Genomic DNA, 16,932 nt, shown 5'->3' with positions numbered 1-16,932 from the left:
AGGAAAGTCAGTTATATTACCTCATCTTGAGAGTGGTGGCCTTATGAAGAAGAGGTCCTGTAGTGCAATGCCCCACGTTTACCAGAACCAGATGCTTCAGGGGTGTCTCCCATGTGTGTTGTGTGTACCCTACTTTGGTAGCTGACTTTAGTCCAGTCAGCTGCAGTGGCTCACTTTGTCTTTTATGGGCCGAGCTTTGTCCCTGTGTTGTTAAGAGGCCAGCCTAGGGCTGTCATGAGCTTGTATTTGGGCAGTGTCAGCAGTCAGATCTGCGGAGCACTCTTCCTATGTTGTCCCCTGAGAGATTTTCATCAGTGGGTAGGACCTCAGACCCAATGTCTGCCCCCCATCCATCTGCCAGGGCTGTAGTCACACTAAACTTCAGAGCTCTTTCCTTGTGCCACCCCCTAGGAGGTTTTTGTTGGTGAGCAAGTGGCAGTCAGAACAGATGCTTGTCTCTTGTCCATATCCTGGGGTTGTAGTCATACTGAATGACTGGGCACTCTGTTTGCATTACCAGCTGTAAGGTTTCGCTGCTGGGACTGTAGGTGCATTGGTGTGTGTGGTTATCTTCCCCTTTCCCCAGGGCAGGAGTCACTTTGGAATTGTGCCTATCCCTGGTGGGGCTGCTTTCAGGGTGTGTTGTGGAGGAAGCCTCTTTGGACAGATGCCTGCCAAGTGGAGTGGGATGGATGGAGCAGATCCAGGAAGAATGTAGTGAAAGGCATGCAGCATTAGCAAATTAGGTATAGAATGCCCTGGTTCCTGCAAGTGTCTGGCTATCTAGGCTGTGAGGGAGTGGAGGAGAAAATGACACTTGCCAGCTCTTTTTGCTCTTAGAGAAATCTTCTAAAGATTCCTGCCCCTCCAGAACATGTTCTGAGATTAGTAAATAAATTTCCTTCCCATATGCCCTAGGCACTTTTCAAACTGTTGATTCTGTGCTGTTTCTCAGTGGGGTTGCTGTGCTGGCTCTAAATGGGCAAGAACTCAGGTTCCAATTGCCCTGGAGCTAAGCCTGGTGATTTTTAAAGTACTTGGAGTTAAGCCTCGCTGATAGTAAAAACTCATGAGGTTAAGCCCAGCTGGTTTTCAGAGACAAATGTAATGGGGACTTGTCTCTCCAGTGCAAGTCTCCAGTGGCTGGGTTGCCTAGTGTGGGGTCTGATTCTCTCACTTCTCTTGCTTGTGGTGCCCCTTCCATTTGTGGTTAGTCTTGCCAGGGGTTTGGTTCTCAACCAAATGCATCCGTGCCCCTTCTACCCTTTTCAGTATGGCCTCCTCTCTATGATTAGCTGGAAAGTCTGTTCTTCTAATCTTCGGGTCCTATTCTGAGTTGGTTGCACTGCTGTGGCTGTTACCTCAATGTGTCCATGGGACAGGGTGTGCTTAAGATCCTCCTACTAAACCATCTTTCCAGAAATCTGAGAAAAAATTCACTTTTGCTTCTCCTTATCATTACCTATCTCATGTAAATTGGAATATGTTTTTTTAATTTATTATATGAATTATCTAGGTAATAGCTTCAATTTCCCTTTTATAAAGATCTAGATCAAAAATAGAAGTGTTACCTGAAGTTTTCAAATAGGCATTCAATATCTATTCCACTGACTTTTTTTTCCGGAATACTTCCATAATATCCAAATTGTTGATATAATAATTCAAATTGGTGGAATTTTTATGAACCCTATTTTCAGTTTTCAACAACATTGATCAGCCATTGGTCAGGTGCTTATTAAATGCCAGTCCTAGAGATAAAATAATGAACAATAGAAGGAATTTCCTTGTTCTCACACAGCTTGCATTATAGAGTAGGAGATTTTAACAAATGATCACACCAATGAATGAATACTTATAAAGTATAAGATTTCATAAAGGAAAGGCATATGACTTATTGAAAATATAGAACAGGATTCTGACTAGGCTGGGGATTTTTCTAAGATGGCATTTGTTCTGAACTCTGAAAGATGAATGCAAATCAAGGAGGCTGAATGGAGTGACTGGCAAAATGGGATCATGATGGCTCCAGAGCAAAGATCAAGAAGGACATCAAAATCTTCAAAGGCTAGAGAATTAAGTAGAAGCTAAAACAAAGACCTTAAAGCCATATTAAAGATTTTTATTTTTTCCTAAAAAAAATGGTAAGCTGTTAAAGTTTTTAAGCAGGCTGTGTTTAAACCCAGTAGGCATTTGTAAAAGATCAGTCTGCCTGCAGTGCAGAGAATGTGTTAGGGTGCAGGGCAGTATACACAGTAGGATGTTAAGGTGTAAAAAGGTGGCCTTGACCTTATGAGCAAGCACTGAAAATACTGAATGACAAAAAAAATATGCAAGGAGATGCATCCAAATGGTGATAAGTCCTTTTCTATCACTGTTAGACAATTATAGCATTAGTAATATATAAAAGGTAACGCACCTCATTACTTAAAGCCTTGGGGTTCAAATTTACATCCTAGACCTTTGTAATAGATCAGAGTCCAATTTTCCATTCTATGTCCTGAGAAAATTCTTTACACTCTCAAAGGAACTGGTAAGATTTTTGTCTGGGAAGCTTCTTATTTCCATTCACAGTAATGATACTCCTGATAGAGAATGGCCCAGTCTCTGTACCTCAGCCCACTAGTGTGTGATGGATGAGTTATAAGTTGCTGCTAAGAAGTGACCTACTCAGTTCTTAGTGGCCAAGTCAGGTCCTAGGGTGTGGAAAACAGGGGCAAAACCTTATTGCTGCCAGCAGCCTTATCTGAATAGCCTAGAAAAGCACCCCAAGAGGAATCGGCTCCAGGGGTGGGGGTGGAGGGTGGGGCCTAGTGATTCCTACTGGCAGAGAATGGAAACAAAATCCAGCACTTGTTGCTCTGGACTGAGGTTCTGAGTGAACCAAGGAGGAGGTGTTACATCCAGGCACCCACTTCAGTAGCCAGCTGCCCGTGGTTGCCACTGTGGGCCTGGGGTCATGAAGCTGCTTAGAGAAGTTCCTCTTGCCAATATCCAAGGTGTATGCCTATGGTCCAAGGAGTGCTAGTGTGGATATTAGGGGAAGAAAGGGAGCCTCATTTGGCCTCCTATAATCATGGTTACAGGTATTCAGACCAAATATTTATCTTGGCATTTGGGCTAATTTACCAATTAAAAGCATCCAAGGCTGGTGTGATTGTTCCTATACTGCATGCATGAGTGTTATAGTTTCATCATTAATTTGAAATACTTGATGTGAAAAAGGATGGAAGATCAATTTGTATTATAAGAACCTTTAACATTACACTCATCGATGAAAAAAAGTTTCAGTAAAATATAAAACATGATTGCAGTTCGAAATCTTTAAGCGGTTGGGACACCTGAATGGCTCAGTAAGCTAAGCATCTGACTTCAGCTCAAGTCATGATCTCATGGTTTGTGAGTTCAAGCCCCATATTGGGCTCTGCACTGATAGCTTGGAACCTGTTTGGGATTCTCATCTCCCTCTCTCTCTGCCCCTCCCCTGATTGCACTCTCTCTCAAAATAAATAAACTTTAAAAAATTATTTATAAAATCTTTAAATTGTTTCTCCCAAGTTATTAAAATTTATTAACTGCTTATATAATTCCTTAATGATGTCTATCAGGATTTGGGGATTGGGGGGATAACCATCAAGATAGGAATTATTTGTAAGCCATTTAAAATATAAACAAAAGGAAGCTAAGTTTTCTCCAATGTTGATCTTTTATCACAAGCTTATATCATGTATTCCTTTGAATTTCATATTTTAGTTTTCATAGTTACATGTCACTAAATACTGTACAGACACTTTCAAATCTCTCCTAGTTTTTATGAAGCGCTCTATCATTTTTCTGATTTTGAACTTCGAAAAGGGAGTTCAGTTCCCATAATGGCAGATGGCAAGACCCAAAAAGAAAAAAAAAAAAAAAAACACCTTACTTTTACTCCTGGACCCATATAGTTTGAGAATACATGTATTCATCCTTTTCTATGTTCATCTGTGCCTGCGCAATTTTCCTTGATCTCCCTCCATACCTCCTTGAAAGCTAAAGTTCCAAAAAGAGAATCCTATTTCCTTCTTCACATTTCTGGTTGAGTTATTTTAGAGACTAAATGAGAAAGTATATGAAATACCACAGGCAACTGTGATTAGAAAGAACAAGGCTCAAAATGTTTCAGTGTCAGGAATGTATAATGCAAATGCAACCTAAATGCAAAGTGCCATGATGCCTCAAAGGAAGCACTAAGAGAAAATGCCTTATAAATATGAATCTAAAAATATCAATATCAAAAGGTCAATCAGATACATTTACAAGAATTTTTGGATAATTCTTGTATAGTGTTTATTCAATGCATGTCAATATGCAAAATCCAGAAAATTCCTCACTCTTGTAAAAGTTCAGGTAGAAAATAGTTGCAGATCTGGGCTTTAAAAAATAAATGAAGGGGCACCTGGGTGGCTCAGTCGGTTAAGCGTCGGACTTTGTCTCAGGTCATGATCCTGTGGTTCATAAGTTCAAGCCCTGTGTCAGGCTCTGTGCTGACAGCTCAGAGACTGGAGCCTGCTTCGGAGTCTGTGTCTCCCTCTCTCTCTGCACCTCCCCTGCTCACACTCGGTCACTCTCTCTCAAAAGTGAATAAACAGGAAAAAAATCTGAAAAGTCGGTGGTGTCCTTAATAACGTGAGAACCTGATTAGTAGCAAATGCTTCATTTCAATGACTGACTTAGGTTCCACAAAAATCCTCCAGTGTATTTACAGTGAGCCAATCTAGTCACACCACACAGGCTACCCAGAAAAAGATCAAGAACATGTATGAAGTGAGATCAATCCCCCTTGGAACTTTGGGCAAAGTGACATAAGCCCAGGAATTTGGCTGTGGCAACAGTGATGTTGAAGAGAATGATATGCTTTCAATTTGAAGATAATCAGTTGGCCATTGGGTGGTACCCTAGGAACTATACAACATGTTTGTCACTAATTGTTCCCAGAACAAAAGGGAAATCAGTTGGACCAAAATGTCCATGATTTCCATCTTTGCCAAAGTTCAAATATATATTAATTCTCTTCAAAGCTTTGCCAATTAGTCACAAGTTGGCTCTTTTTGGTAGGGCTGTAAATAATTTTTGGAAAGATACTACAGTTGGGATGCCAAACAATGGGGAGTATAACCATAGCAAGCAATGTTTGGCTCAGTGCTTTTGAGATGGGTAAAAGGAATTACCTTTCTAATTTCATGATTAAAAATTTTGCTAACTAATTCTGATAACTCAAGCAATCTTAGACCAGATTTCTTTCACTGGCCTAATTAAATGTTCATACAGATCAAGCAATTCACTTAGCAGTTGAGATAAAGTCCTAATATAAAGATTCTATTCTGAGACCTGGGAGAAATGAGTCACAGACCGAGTTCATTTCTTTTCACATATTTGTAATCTTGAATAAATCCTTAAACTCCCCAACTCTTTGAGTACTCGATGTGTTGAGAGTAGGTTGACCACAGCCCTAGAGAGATAAGACCAGCTTTATGTTGATACCTAACTTCATGGAGGATGTAGTGCTTTAAAAACCTTAAAGATGAGGAAGATTCTGACAGGTGGAGGTGTAGAAGAAAGCTATTCTTAAAGGAATAAATTCTAAAACCCGTGAATGGACTGTTAAAACCAGTAGTCTTAGTTCTCTTGTATCAGAAGATAAGGCTTTACAAGTGCAAAGTTAAGAAGTGAGGCTGGAAAAGTAGGATTAGCACTATACTTCAATAGGCTCTGAAATCACCAGAACCTCATTCTGTAGGCCAAGAGAGTCAATCAAATGTTTTGACATAGGAAAATATCAGCAATCAAACCACATTTCTTTTTTCAAGTGATTAGACAGAAATTTGTAGGAGATAATAGGTTAAACTAAAAGTAAGAATATAAGTTTAAGATGTGGTATTTAAAAAATCTTAATGTGACATCATGAAAGGCTGAATTAGAGCAGTCACAACACTAGAGAAACAACAGTGAATGTAAGATTTGAAGTGAGAGAATCAACAGAATGTAGCAACAAATTAGATAAGATGAAGACATAAAGAAGAAAGTGTGATAGGTGTTCAGCCTAAATGACTGGAAGTTGGTGTAAGTATTAATACAATAAAAGAAAATCTGGCTTGGGGCTTCTGGTTTGGGAGATGAGAACTCTTTCTGAGACTCTAAGTTAAAGATATTGATTCCAAACAGAAATCCTTAATACATAGAAATTCTCTTCTGTGGCTCAGGACATGATTTTGCTGTGTTAAGGTGGTGATAGCAGCTGTGAACTGGAAGGGATCATTAAAGGACCCAGCAAAGGAGAGGTTCAAGGACACAACCTTGAAACACATCTATTTGGATCAGGAAAAAATAGACATAGAACAGGATAGAGAACCTGAAGTCAGAAGCCAAGTTAACTATAGTAGCACCTCTAAACTCAAGATAGGAGGCAATGGATTGGACAGTGAGAAAGCCAGACTGCATGGAACTAAGCTTAGGTGTGTATCAGAGAGTGAAAATCTCAAAACAGACTTGGCCTTCCAAAATTTTGGGAAGGGGGAAAAATAGGGATAGAGCAAAGCTTGTTAAGGATATGTCAAGTATGTGGAAAGTTTTGGAATTTTGGGTGAAGAAAGAAATAAGATTGGGAAGATTCCTTCTGACCCTTATGAATATTCATTTGCCAAATATTTACACAGTGCCCTCTATGTGCCAGGTATAAATCTAGACACTTGGAATATAGTAGTGAATAAAACAAAGTCCCTGTCTCCATGAAGCTTTTATTCTGAGATGGAGAAAAACAGTAAGCAGACCAACGTATCAGAACACATAGTAATGAATGCTACGAAAAAAATAAGGCCACAGAACAGAGACTGGTGGACAGGTATAATTTTGGATAGAGTGGTCAGGAAATACTTATAAACAATTGAGAGAAGAAAGCCCTGAAAGAAGCTTCTAGATGTGCTTAAAGCTATTAGACTGTATAATGTCACCTGGGAAAGAGAGGAACAGAGAAGAGCCCCAAGTTCTTAAAAGTATGGCACTCCACTGCTTACAGCTAGAGATGAGTTTTAAGCAGCAAATGAGGTAAGAAACAGAAGTAGAAAAATCAAGAAAATTGTATCCCAGCGGTGCTTAATAAGACAGGATAATCAACTTTGTAAAATGAGGATTATGGAAAGTAAAATCCATAAAGGCAGGGTTTTTTTCCGCTTTTATTTACAAATATCCGAGTTGGCACATAGCATATGTTCAGTAACATTTGTTAGACCATAACCATAATCACATCACTGGTGATTAGGTCAAGAGCAGTTTGGGTGGTATAGTATGGTCAAGTTGAAGACACAGTTGGAGAGGAGAAAGCAGAAAAACCAAGTCTTTATCTGTGTTCTTATGCGTTTCCTTCTTAATTACCAGAAGGCTTGCCATATATCCACAGTGCCGAGAACATGGTACATGTTGAATTATATTTTTATATAAATGAAATACAAAAACTGCAAACAGGGACAGAAAATAGGACAATTTTGTGGCTACATGGGTATAAAGTACAGAGGCAGATTCTTGAGAAGATGGTGAGGTGTGATATAAGCATATAATCTAACAAACATAGTAGATATTTATAGATACGAAATATGGAGGAATCAAAATATTAGAGAAGATGAGAATGAAGATGTCAACATGGAAAAGCTGAAATGAGCTAGTTATTAGAAAAATATAGATTATATTTTGAACTGCTGAGTTTAAGGAGTGGGTACAGTATGATGTAATTGAAAAGCATGGGACTAGGAGGAAAGAAGCCTGTAGACTATGCCTGACTCTGTTAGTAACTAGCTGTGTGACTTTAGGACAGATTCTGCCAGATCTCAATTCTTCTCATCTGAAATATGGGTGAGGCACAGTGGACTCCAGTTCTTCTGGCTGCAATAATCTTTGATTCTATGAGAAGAACTTGTACACAAAGATGACCTTCTCTAAGGGCAAAGTTAGTGCTAGAGCCGCAAATGTGGGTATAATTTACAGGAAGGTAACAGTTGAAGTTCAGCGATTATTTGAGTTTTGGATGGTGGCTAGAACTCCATGTGTCATTAACTGTCTCCACATGGAGATTTAACCACACCCTTGGCCTCCTTCCCACTGTTCTCTGACCTATTCACTTGGCCAGTACTGGCAATGAAGAAGCCCACAGTTAGAGAACAGCTGTTCTTAGGAGGGGTGGGGAAACCACAACTGACAGAAGAAAATAAGACAATAGGGAAGTGAACACTACACCTCAGGAGAAGCAAGAATCAAAATGGTTCTCCCTTGAATGCCTTAGGCTATGAGGAAATTTTACTGAAGAATAACTTCATAAGATTTAGCCTCATGGCAAAAATCGTATTCAATCCATTAAAAAAAGATAAAATGTCTTCTGTACATGTGTCATTGAGAAATCCACATAATTCTCTACTAAGGACATGTGGATTTGGATTTTATTTACATTTCTGTGACTGAGTGTTATTTGTTGAGCACATATACAGATTAGAAAAATTTTGAGGGTGTAGCAAATTTAGGCTTTGCCTAAAATTTTCCTTTCCTCCAGTTCACTATGTCCCATCAGTATGTATCTCAAGTAACAGGATAGTCAGATGATAGATAATTGTCACTATCCATTATATGTAATTGTCTTCTACTTGACTCATTAAAATTTTTTAATGATATGTATACATATTCTATTCCATATATATATATGTATATATATATATATATATATATGGAATATGTATCTAATATGATAGGTAAGTAGATCTTTTATGTTCCACATTCAGAGAAGCATAACCACTAGAAATAGGAATAGGAAGTTTCTCTGGGAACCATGTTAAACCCTTGATTTCTGTAGAGAAAAAAACCCATTAAGTATCTGCTGTATGAAAGGCCTGGGAGAGATGTTATGGAAGCACTTATAACAGACTGAGTTCTAACAGCTCACCTCCATATGCACATGATTGGAACTAGTCATTTGCAATGATATTACTGTATAAGACAGGAACTTATCCTATTACAACTTCTATTATGCTACCATAATATTTTCTGACTACAAAAATATTGTAATCATATGATGATTAAAGTTTAGATGATAATGAAGACTAAAGAGGAAAATAGAGATACAGGGTTAGAGAGAGCCCAGAGAGATAAAGGTATTCATGAAAAGCAAAGGTAATGGGATAAAGGAGAACAGTGGGAGATTATAATTCACCTTAACTTTCTATTCAGCAAACATTTAAATATATTTTATCTAACATATTTATATAAATATCAATTGTATTCCCAGATACAATTATACAATATGCAAATATGCAATATGCATGTTCTACACTAAGGAAATTAAGATTTGGTAGTTACATTGAGCAGACCCTCAATAAATTTTGCTGAAATAAAAGGGAGAAACCATAGAGGAAGACCGGGAACCACTGTATAGCCGTTCTCAATCTTTTTGAACCGGGAAGGAAAGTCCTAGATACCTACAGATTCATCTAAAAACACACGATAGACTTCTGAGTAAACTGGCAGAGTGAATCTAGGTCCCAGAGACCCTCTTTGCCCAATAGCTAATGAAAACATACAGAAACAAAGCTGCTAAAATTTACAAGAAGTTTCTTTAAAAAAATTTTTAACGTTTATTTTTTGAGACAGAGACAGAACATGAACAGGGGAGGGGCAGAGAGAGAGGGAGACACAGAATCTGAAACGGGCTCCAGGCTCTGAGCTGTCAGCACAGAGCCCGACACGGGGCTCGAACTCACGGACAGTGAGATCATGACCTGAGCCGAAGTCAGACGCTTAACCAACCAAGCCACCCAGGCGCCCCTACAAGCAGTTTCTAAATGAGAAAAAGGTCTTTAAAGAGAAATGAAAGAATGTCAGTCCCTTATGCAACCCTTATCACTTTGAAGAAATATTGAGGAAAAAGAGTAGATACAATCATGAGAATTTTTACTAATACCTTCAATTTGAAAGGAAGAGGACAAATGGTTTGAGTAAGCAGCAGGAGTGTGGGGAAGAAATACTGAAAAACATCATGAGAATAGAAAGGTCTATACATCCTTCTGGAATCTCAGCAGAGGGAGAAAGAGTACTAATGCCTGGGTTTCATTTTTTCAGGGTGCTATACTAAGCCAAGAGAATTTATCAAGGCCAATAGGAGTGGGTTAGATCCTCCTAGATGGAGTGGTCTAGACTATATGATATTTAAAAGTATCTCATGAAGAAGCAGATAAGGGGTTTCGACTGTGGCTTCACCCCACCCCCCGAGAGATGGTGGCATTCACAGTATAGTAACAACAGGCCTCAAATCTATTCCTTGTTATGCCCCTTAGTACACCTTGATTTCCTTGGGGACAGATCTTTTGTCTGTACCCCTTGCTGTATTTGTGTTCAGTTAAATCTGAACATTATTCCTTCTGGTAACAGTGTCAAATAGTCACCCCTACTATATCAGAACTAATAGTTTGGAGAACTTCAACTGTTAAAATATGCCAGGTTTTAAAAAGTGGTATATTTTTTTAAATGGAGAAGAAAGTGAAGAAAAGGAGGAATCAGAATAGGAATAAAGGAAAATAAAATAGAAAACAATCTGAAAAATTAGCCAGGGAATAGAAGATAACTTGAGAAGTTCAAGCTATAAATAAACTTAATGAGAATATGAAGTCAATAAAACTAGAACTCAAAAATATTTTTAAAAGGATGAAATGACAAACATTTAAAAGCATCATTGTAGACCCAAAAAATCAATTAGTAAAGGAACAAGATAGCCAGTCAAAACTCAAATTCCTACCTTGGGGAACAAGTAGAAGATATAATAATTGTGGATGCAGAGAAAAAAGACAAAAATACCAAAGTAATTGGAAAATGATAGATCTAAAAGGCCAACAAAGATCATCTGAGAGTGTAATTACTACAGCATAGAACCTGGTAGCTGGATCAGAGAAAGGATTTAATAATAAAACATATAGTTCTTATAAATTATATGCTAGTTTCAAAGCCAAAGGACAGAAAGCAGTACAAATAATTCTAAACACTGGGTAACTCAGTGGAACTGCATTTAAATCATCTGAACAACTATTTCAATCATCTGTTTTGCTCTAAGATATGAAAATACTGATATTTCTCAAATTAGAGAAAAAAGTCCCTGAAGATTCAGAGGAATAGCTATCAAAAACTATTGTCTCCATCAACTAAATTCACATAAGTATCTAAAATTCAATGCATAACCAGTGCATACCTAATTCACTGCCTGTAACTTTCTGACTGGATCTGATGGACATACAAAAAAACTTCAAGACCAGACCAACAAATACTATTAATGGCTTAAAAATAAAATCTCTGCTGTCAAGTCTCATAAACCATTTCTTTTTATTTAAAAAAAAAAATTAATGTTTATCTTTGGGAGAGTGCGAACACAGGAGGGCCGGAGAGAGAGAGGGAAACACAGCTCTAAGCTTTTGGCACAGAGCTCAATGCAGGGCTCGAACTCACGAACTGCGAGTTTGTGACTGAGCTGAAGTCGGACACTTAACCAACTGAACCACCCAGGCACCCAAACCATCTCTTTTTATATATATATGATTTTACATTTTAATTCCAGTATAGTTCACATTCAATATTATATTAGTTGCTGGTGTGCGATATAATTATTCGACAATTCTATGCATTACTCAGTGGTCGTCATGATAAGTATACTCTTAATCCCCTTTACAAACATCAGTTTGTTCTGTAGAGTTAAGAATCTCGTTCTTTGACTTGTTTTCTTCCTTTGTCTGTTTTGTCTCTTAAATTCTCTTACCTCCTTCCCACCCAGTTTAGTGTCTCATACAGAGAGGGAAACTAGTCATGTTTACTAGCCTAAACACATGTATTTTCTCTTTACAAATGGTAGATAGCTATTCTGAGTTTAAAACAATGAATATCAAAAATAATTGATGATTTTATTCCTATCATTCTTGAATGCTAAACTGAGGTTAATGGCTCTCTACAGTACTGTGTACTATTCATACAGTGCCAGTCATTATGGAGATGCTTAAGTATATTTTGAAAACCAGGACAAACACAATTGATGCATTTGTAGTTTCCGCTCTCCAGTCCTTCAAATCTCAAACCAGAGATTTCAATCTAAACTTTTACAGCCCTCTGACTTAAGCCTTTAACCCGTGAAACTGCCGATAGCCTCTTTTATCAACAATGATCTCCTTTTGCTTCCTTTTTCAAGGTTTCACTGTATGATTCAAACAGCTGTTTGTCCTTTATAAGACTTCTCTTCCCACACAGCACAGCTGCATTCCCAGATCTTTCCAACCTTCTGCCCTAGCTCTGAATCTTTCTCTTGGCTCCACTTGCTCCAAAGTCTGCACCTGTGCTTTGGACCTTGGGATCTCACAGGAACTGGAAAGGAACATTTTATTTTTAATAGATACATCTTAGATTATTTTCCTGCTTTTACCCCATCACAGGAAAAAAAATAATTGTAACATATTAAATGAATTTTATATCATAAAATCACGTTTAAGACTTAGGTAGAACTAGCAAGTAGGCTATTAAGACAAATGGTTCATTTTCCAACCACTATAAAGAATAGGACGGTTAGAAAAAATAATTTTCTTCTATGGCTAGTCAGAGCATAATTTATGCTTACATTAAATGTAAACCATGGTTGGTTTCAGATTTTACACACACACACACACACACACACACACACACAAAACTACCTAGTAGTGGGCATGGGCTGTGTCCAAGCAGAAGGCAATCAGGGTAGAGCACTCATTCACCAACTACAGCCATTCTCTCAAGCCCAAGCTGAGGTATACTGACTCTCCATTAAAATCCTTGCTCTCTCACCTTGGAGCAAGCTTGGATAGAAATAATTGAGCCATAGGTACTAAAATGTAATCATATGACAAGTGCTGTAATAGTTCAAAATATTTCCCCTACTACCATTTCAAAATAAAGTCCTGTCACCTATTTCCTAAGTTTGGTCTTAATTTTTGATAACTGAATCAAAACAGCATTATGAGAATATAAATATGTAATTTTGAATTTTACTGATTTGAGAAACTCAAATTTGGCAAACACGTTCGTTCCAATTTTAGCAGGCATCCAAGTTACCTGGAAGGGTTTTTTTTCAAAGGTTTTTATTAAGGTATAATTGTCAAACAAACCGAAAGCTTATACAATTATATACACACACACACACATATACACACACATATATAGGTATATATGTAATACGTTAAATAATAATCAAGATAATGAACACATTACTCATCCCCAAAAGTTTCCTACTGCCATAGTATAATATAATGTCTCTTTCCCTTTCTGCCCAGCCCTTTTTCCATTGCCACTGCCTTCCCAGGGAACCATGAATCTGATTTTCATCACTATGTATTGGTTTGCATTTTCTAAAGTTTTATATAATGGAATCATATAGCATAGTTTCTTTATTTGGTCTGGCTTCTTTCACTCAACATGATTATTTTTCAGATTGATCCATGTCCTTGCATGCATGAATAGTTGATCTCTTTATTTCTGAAGAGCATTCCCTTGTTTAGCAATTTAGTGACAGTTTAAATGTGTTTAGCAAATAACCAGTTAATAGACATTTGTTTGTTTACAGCTTTTGGCTCTTAAAAGTAAAGTTGCTATGAACATCCATGTATCCTTTTTCTGGCCACAGTCTTTTCATGAGTAAATTAAAAAAGAGCAGAAGGTCTATATCGTATGGTAGATTCATGCTTAATTAAAAAAAAAACTGGCAAGTTCTTTTTCGAAGTGGTTGTGCTATTTTACATTTCCACCAGCTGTGTATGAAAGTTCTAGTTATTCCACATCCTCTCAATACTTGGCATGGTCTTAATATTAGTTGCTTGTAATAAGCATGTAATAGTATCTCTATTTTGCATGTACCTAGTGAATATTGATATTTAGTATTTTAATGTATTTATTTGCCATCAGATATCTTCTTTGAAGTATGTTAAGATAATTGTCCCAATTTTAATTGTTTTTTCTTTTTTTCTTTTTCTTCTCTTTTTGAGTTTTGAAAGTTGTTTTATATTGTCTAGATACAAATTCTTTAGTCAGATGTGATTTGCAAAAACTTTCTCCTAGTCTGGCTTTGTCTTTTCAGTGTCCTAATACTGTCTTTCTAAAACTTCTATTCTTCATTATATTTAAGTTGAGTTTCTCAATATTTTCTTAATGGGTCATGTTTTTAGGGTCATGTCTTCACCTAACTTCACCTAAGTCAGTGTTGAGAGAATGTTAACCCATTGTGAAAATACAAATATATAATTTTGAATTTTACGAATTTGAAAAACCTAAGTCTGGTGAACTAAACTTTGATCCAAATTTTGACAGGCATGAGCATAAACTAGAAGGATTTTTTTTTTGAGGCTTAAGGTGTAATTGACAATAAACTATATGCTTAAAGTGTACAATTATATATGCGTGCGCGTATATGCACACATATATATACCAATGAAATTATTACCATAATCAAGGTAATAAACATACAACCAAGATAACAAACATATCACTCACCCCCAAAAGTTCCCCACTACACTTTTATAAATTCTCCTTCCTATGTTTTCTTTTAGATGTTACATACTTAGATCTATTCTCCATTTTGAGTTAACTTTTGTATATGGTGGGAGGCAGACACTGAAGTATTTTTCTTTTTTGCATAGGGATAGCCCAACTATAGGCAAAATTTATTGAAAAGACCATCTGTTCATTAAATTGCCTTTGAGACTTTGTCAAAAAATCAATTAACTATAGATATGTGAATCTATTTCTAGATTGTTTTTTTTTATTCTGAAGCCAATATCACACTATTTTGATTACTGTAGCTTTATAAAAAATTATTGGTCATGTAGTAAAAGTTCTCCACCTTTGCTCCTCTTTTTCAAACTTATTTTGACTGTTCCGGGTTTTTTGTATTTCCATATGAATTTTAGAGCATGTTCATTTTTGTTAAGGGCCTGCTTGGATTTTGATAATGATCACATTGAATATATAGATCAATTGGCAGAGACTTGATATCAGAACAATATTGTCTTCCAAACTATGAACATGATTCTCTTCATTTTTTTTTTTTTTTAGCTTTCTTAAAATATTTTTAGGCAATAGTTTATAGTTTTCACTGTATGGTCCTTACATCTCTTCTTAAAATTAATCTTAATTTATTTCATATTTGGGGATGTTACTATAGATAGTATTGAATTTTAATGTCAATTTACAACTGTGAGCATATAGGAATGCACTTGAATTTTGTATATTAATCTTATATCCTGCAACCTTGCTAAACCCACTTATTAGTATCTTTTGTAGAGACCATAGACTTTTCTTTGTAGATTATTATTTTTCCTTCTGAATAAAGGTCTGCTACTTCGCTTGTGATATCAACACTTAATACTTTTTTTCTTATTGTAGTGCACTAAAACTTCCAATATGATGTTGAATACACAAATGGTAAGAGTGAACATTCTTAGCTTTCTCCTTATCTTATGGGGAAAGAATTCAGTCTTTAACCATTAAGTGGCATGTGCCAGTAGAATTTTTTTATAGACGCCCAGAGCAGGTTGATGATGATTCTTGGTAGTCCTAGTTTACTGAGAATTTTTTTTATTATTATTGGTAATGAGTATCGGATATGTTGAATGCTTTACATCTAATGAGATCATATTGTTTCTTTAGTTAGTCTGATAATTTGGTGAGTGAGATTGATAGTCAAATGTTGAAATAACCCTGCATTCTTGGGACAAATCATATGTGATCTTGATATATGATCATTGTTATATGTTAGATTTGATTAAAATTTTGTTAGGAAATTTTACATGCTCTTGAGGAATATTGGAGTGCAATTTTCTTTTGTGATATTTGATTAGTCTAGTTTCAATGTCAGAGTAATTTTGGCATTGTAGAATTTATTGGGAAACATTCTATGTTTTAATTTTCTGGAAGAGTATATACAGTATTAGTATTTCTTGATTAAATGACATAATTTCCTAGCAAAGCTATATGGATCTGCAATTTCCTGTGTGGGAAGAATTTGAACTACAAAGTCAATTACTTACTGTGGGATTATTTGAGTTATCTATTTCTTAAGTAAGTTTTGGTCTTTCAAGATACTTATCCATTTCCTATAAGTTGCAAAATTTATTGACCTTTTAAAATGATATTCCTCTATTTTCCTTTTAATGTTCGTGTATTATGTAATGGTATCACCTCTCTCAATCTTAATACTGGTAATTTGTATCTGCAGTCTGATGTTCCTGGTCAGGCTGGCTAAAAGTTTAATTTTATTGATCTCAAATAATCAGCCTTTGGTTTTATTAATTTTCTCTATTTTTTGTTCATTATTTTGTAGTCTTAATTTGTTTCATAACAAAAAATACTTCTAGTGTTATTTGCTCTTATTCTAGTTTCTCAAAATGAAAGCTGAAGTAATTTCAGTCCTTTTCTAATATAGGTATGACGCCATAAGTTTCCCATTAAGTGTTGTTTTAACTGGACTTGAAAAATTCAATATGCTGTATTTTCATTTTCATTCACTTAATACTTTGTGATTTCCATTGCCGTTTTCTTTGACCCACAAATTATTGGGAACTACGTTTATAGTTTCAAAATATTCAAGGATTTTTCAGGGATTTTTCAGTTATTAGTTGTGGTCTGACTTGAGTCTGGACTTTTGACTCAGAACATGGTCTATCTGGGTAAATGCATAGTGTATCCTTGAAAAGAGTGGATATTCTTTTTTTTTTTTTTTTTTTTTTCATGAGGTGCTCTATAAAAGTCAAAAAGATTAACCTGGTTGTTAGTGTTACTAACACTTTAATATTATAACATTTTTTTTTTGGTCTGTTGATCCTATGAAGTATTGAGAAATAGGAGTTGAATCCCTGAGTAAGGTTATAG

The sequence above is a fragment of the Panthera pardus genome, unplaced genomic scaffold (genome assembly GCF_024362965.1).
Source record: "Panthera pardus isolate Hobbes unplaced genomic scaffold, ASM2436296v1 HiC_scaffold_7, whole genome shotgun sequence".
In the NCBI taxonomy this organism is placed as follows: Eukaryota; Metazoa; Chordata; class Mammalia; order Carnivora; family Felidae; genus Panthera; species Panthera pardus.
The sequence above is the reverse complement of the archived record's forward strand: the minus strand, read 5'-3'. Positions refer to the sequence as shown.